Source organism: Cupressus sempervirens, chromosome 11 (genome assembly GCF_028749045.1).
Source record: "Cupressus sempervirens isolate cs-2001-9-10 chromosome 11, ASM2874904v1, whole genome shotgun sequence".
NCBI lineage: Eukaryota > Viridiplantae > Streptophyta > Pinopsida > Cupressales > Cupressaceae > Cupressus > Cupressus sempervirens.
This window is the reverse complement of record NC_143128.1, coordinates 728612988-728618776: the sequence shown is the minus strand read 5'-3', so window position 1 is coordinate 728618776 and position 5789 is coordinate 728612988.

Here is a 5789-nt window from a genome sequence, read left to right as displayed (position 1 = left end):
TTTATGTCCCTAGTCGATAATTAAATGAGACTGAATAATTCATTTAGAAACCAGTTAGGATGTCCAATCCTGAATAGGCAATTCATTGCTATAGGTTTCTGATGTCCCAAAAGGAAGAAAAAACCTTGGAGGATTATATCTTAAGTTTCATGTTCAACTTGCAACGTAATGCATAACACCAGTTCAATGATGAATAAAAAAAATATCTTTTTCTAAAAGGTGCGATTGATGGAAGTATTTAGGCCCTAGACCTTATGGTGGGAGGATACATTACTCAGAAAAACTAGGCTGGCATAAAGAATATATGTTTGAATTATTCAAGGGCTACTGTGAAGAAAGGTAGGGGACTTAGGGACCCAACACATAAGTCCAATGGTGGTTTAGGAATATATAAGATGGAGCTATCCAATATTCTATCTAACTTCAAGCAAGACATCATCAATGATGTTGCCACTCAATTAGATAGTATGCAAGCTGGAAGAAAGAAGGAGGAGGCAGATACTATGTTGGCTGAATTTTGCTCTCATTGTAGAGAAAAGAAGAGGAATTGTAGGTGCAAGATAGTTGCATCTGTAGACACCAATCCAATGCCTACTGAGTTTAAAGCCATAGATGAGGAGAACGGAGAAGCTCTCTATGTTTCTCAAAGGTGTCCATGGGCTCAGAGATAAGGTATGCCTCCAGACCCCTTGAATAATTTTGGTTGTAATAGTAATAGTAGTCAATGGCCAAACCATAACCCTCAAAATTTTTCCCCACAAGGACAAAATTAGAATTATAATCGATCTAATAAATAATCACACTATAACCAAGCTTGCCAGCAACAATCACCATTTAACCCATACCAACAATAGTTTAACGCCACAATAGAATAACCAATGGCAACAACATTGTAACTGGTAGCAACAACCTTGGTGGGGACCTAACTAGCATAGTTAGTAGCAAGCTCTCATGCCTCCACCTCAACAACAAGATCTTACGCCTCCACCTGCTATAGTCAATAATAACCCTCAAAATCCAACACAACTTCATGCACAACTAACTCCAAATCCTAACAACAAGCAACAAGTGCATTCCCTACAAGTAAATGATATCCATCTTAGATCAAGAACTATGTTGCATGCACCTAAAGAGCCTATAATAACTAAAGTTTTTGATACTAAGGACATACCTATGAACCAACCTACTAATCTCCCACATATTCCTTAATCTACACTAGTATTTAGAAATCCCCCTTATCCATAAAGATTGGCTCAATCAGCCCCACCCAAAGAAAATCCTATAGCAGGGGATCTAATGGATCAACTCAAGAAAATGATAGTGTAAATTACCTTGTTGGATGCCCTTAAAGAAGTCCCAATTTATAACAAAGCTATAAAAGAAGCTTGTATTAATCAGTCTAGAAGGAAGAAAAAAGACCCTGGCACTATCCATGTTTTGGGATAGCTTTATGATCTCATGCTAAGAAAACTCTTAATGCCCAAGTACTCTGATCTAGAGAATCTAGTAGCCACTATTCGTATTAATGACATCCAAATACAAAATGTCTTGATTGACCTAGGGGCATTGATCAATTTCATCACAAAAGTTTTGTTGAGATTTAGCATTATTAGTTTGTGAGATACACCTACAATACTGTAATTAGCTAATAATTCCATTGTTAAGCCAGATGGCATGGTTGAAGATGTTATTGTAATGCTAGATTCATTAGATTACCCTTTAGATTTCAGAGTCCTATCACCCAAAGCCACTCTAGGAGTATATCCATTAATCCTAAGACGACCTTGGTTAGCCATGACTGATGCTTGCATTGCATTTCGCTTAGGAAAAATGGCCATATCAAATGGGATAAATACCATGAAGCTAACTCTCTATTCTCTATCAAAACCCCAAGTAGAACTTGACCAAATTGTTTGGCCAAATTTAGGTGATGCTACCCTTAAGAAAACTCAGTGCAACAACTCATGGTCATTGAAAGAAACTCATTTTTGGTGTAACAAGAAGAAGATATATACTGACAACAATCCTCACCAACCAATATGGTTCCAAGGAATATTCTCATGATGTCCCTAATTGTTCCCTCCAAACAATATATCCCAAGTGGACCTCACCTCAGTCTCATACAATATTTGATTATCTCCACACCTTATTGTTGCTGAATATAATTGGTTAATTGTGTATTGTCTTTGATGTTACACAAAATGCCATATCTTTACTAGTCACTATATGTGAAGCTCACTTAGGCATTGAAGATAGTTTTATGTGTCTATCAAGCATTCCAAAGTTTGTGAAGTTCAGAAGACAATGTCTACTGAGATCACTCGGGCAACAAAGAGAAGTTCATAGAAGTTGAGTTTTAACCAAGCTCACTTAGTTAATGAAGGAAAAGTTGGATGGAACTAGTGTTAAGTAAGCTCACTTGGTTACCAAAGAAATTTTGTGAAGATGCAGTGTTATCTGAGTTCACTTGGTTAACACAGGAAAATCATTTCTGAGTTAGTGTCTATCGAGCAGGATTAGCTAACAAATAATTTTGTTATTTTGGCATATTGAGTTTAATAGATTTGTTTGTTGGTTCTAGCCGATTAAGGAGATGAATATTAATTATTCTAACTCATATTCAAGCTGACTTGACAATGTGTATGATATAAATAAAAGGTCAAGTTGAGGATTGAATGTGTGCAAGTGAATGGAAGAATAGAAGATGCTCAGAGGAAGCAAATTAAAAGGATAAGTATAATATGCTTGTGGAGATGCAAAGATACATTCGATCATAAAGGCTCAAGTATACAAGCCATAATTAAGATCTGTAATCAGAATTTTAGTTGCATCAAAAATTACGTCATCTCATTGTTACTCTCTAACCATTGTACAATGATTTAAATATCTTAATAGAGTTGGCTTAACAACTATTTGTAAATCCTCTAATAAGGTGCCATTTTTAGATTGAAGTATTTGAAGACCTCTAACAAGGCCACTCCTAATAGGGTAATTAAATCCTCTAATAAGGTCAAACTTGATAGTGTGTTTTGGTAACCCTTAATAGGGTTGGCTCCTAAAAAGGCTCACTTCAGAAGAGTAAATATCAACAACTAGTTGTAATTGGCAATTTTTCCCAAATTGGCTTTCCAAGTTAAATCTTGGTGTCACTTACATGTTCATTCTATTTATTTTATGTGTATGCAACTAAGTTAAGTAAGGTTGATCACATATAATATTTTAAGATTTGCATGTTAAACATTTTCCGAGTTACAACATTTACTAGTGTAAATCGAGTGTTTGTAACTTTTGTTGAGCATCAATATTTTTAGTGAAGTTTGTGTTCCATGTTGACATCTAAGGGATCTGAGATTTATTTTAGTGGTAACTAATTCACCCATCCCCTCTTAGTTACTCCTCTTATATTTCCAACAATTGGTATATAGCTTCTTAGTGCTTGTAGAGAAGGCTTCAAGGACCTAAGCTAAAGATTAGGATGTCTTACAGAAGAGAGATTCCCAAGATGAACATAGATAACTTCGAGGCATGGTAGGAACTTATGAAGTTGCAGCTAGAAACCATTAATGATTTAGGTTTGAAATATTTGAAAAATTCTTTCAAGGCTCCTATTGGAACATTGACTGTGGAATAGATTGCTGAAAAGAAAGATCATAACATCATGATGATTGACATTGCATCAACTCTTAACAATGTTGAATTTGATGAGGTCAAAGGATGAGCTATTGCTCATGACATGTGGACCAAATTGAAGGATATCTATGGAGGTGATGATAATGTGAAAAGAGCCAAGGCAGAAAGCTTGAGAGGCTAGTTTGATTAGTTGAAGATGAGAGAGGATGAAAACATTGCAAAATATGTTGAGAGAATCAAAGCTAGTGTTAGTGCTAAAAAAGCCTCTAGAGGAACAATTGAAGATGTGACAATGGTAAGAAAGGTACCTAGAACCCTTCTTCCTATCTATGTAATCAGAGTGTTTGTTATTCAAGAGATGGGATGTGATCTAAATAACAAGATAACTTTGGATGCTCTTGTTGGAAGATTGCTTGCATTTGAATTGGATAACTATGATAATTATACTCCTAGTTCTAGAAATCTCGAGTTTGCATTTGAAGCCAAGTTATCACTAAAGAAGAAGAAATCCACAAAATCTTAATGCAAACAATCTAAAAGTGAATATGAAGACAATTCTAAAAGTGATCTTGGAGTGATTGAACCATTACTTACAAAAAGGTATCCCAAATGAAAAGGAAAGTACGAAGGTAAGATTCCTTTGATCTATTTCTCTTGTGGAGAAGTTGGACACACTGTTGCAAGATGTCCAAACAAAGAATACAAAGATGAAAAGAAGCAAAAGAAGTACAAAGGAGAGAAGAATTTCAAGAACTTTAAAGACTATAAGGACAAAGTTAAGAAATCTTGTTTTATGGCTAAAGATTTAGATAGTAGTGAAGATGATGAAATGGTATGTATTGCTGTAAAAGATGAATCTAATGATGGAGATAAAATGACACTTATCTCTCATGTTAGCAAAAATGATACATGGATTATTAATAGTGGTTGCTCACATTATATGATTGGTGACAAAACAAATTTTGAACATTGGAACATTATGATGGTGGAAGTGTGAGATTTGGAAACAATGAACCATGTTGCATAAAGGGAAAAGGTTGTATATCATTAACCAATGAACTTAGATGTGATAATGCTTATTGGGTTGAAGGACTAAAGCATAATCTACTAAGTGTGGCATAGTTGAATAACATTGGATTCAAGGTAGAATTCTTTAATGGGAAGGCCAAGTTGTTGGATGGAAAAGGAAATTGAGTTGGGTTTGGAAAACAAACCAAAGGTAATCTATTCTACCTAGATCTTAGTGAAAGTTCATGTTTCATTTCTTAAGTAGAAGAAAGTTGGTTATGGCATAAAAGGTTATGTCATGTGAACTTTGATAATCTAATCAAGATAAGCAAAAACAAAAGAGTGAGAGGTATTCCTAGTTTGAGGAAACCTGATATGGTCCTATGAAAAAATTGTCAAATTGGTAAGATGGGCAAGATGAGTTTCAAAAGCAAGAACTATCATTCTGAAGAAGTCTTGGAGTTGGTTCATACAAACTTATGTGGACCTATTGGAATTGAAAACTACAATGGAGATAAATATTTTAATTTCTTTGTTGATGATTATTCTAGAATTATGACTGTAATGTATCTAAAAGAGAAGTTAGAAGCTTTTCAAAAGTTTAAATGGTATATGGCAAGAGTAGAGAAAGAAATTGGAAAGAAGTTGAAGTGTTTGAGGTCAGATAGAGGTGGTGAATTAATCTCTAATGAATTCAATGAATTCTGCACTAAAAGAGAAATCAAAAGACAAGTACCATCCCTTAGTACACCTCAGCAGAATGGTATAGCTGAAAGAAGGAATATATCCATCATGGATTGTGCAAGAATTTTGATGATAGAAAAGAATGTTGCAATCAAATACTAGAAGAAAGAAATCAACACTACAGTGCATACCTTGAACAGAGTACAACTAAAGAAATACTCAAATCAAACTCCTTATGAACTATGGTATGGCTACAAACCTAATGCAAGTTACTTGAAACTATTTGGTAGCAAATGTTATATTCTAAAAGAGACTAGGAAAGGTAAATTTGATGTCAAAGGTTATGAAGGAATATTCCTAGGATACTCCAATAGAAGTAAATCTTATAAATGTTTGAATTTATCCACTCATAATATCATAGAAAGTGCACATGTGAGAATTAATGAGTTTGTAGAAAAGAGTGAATA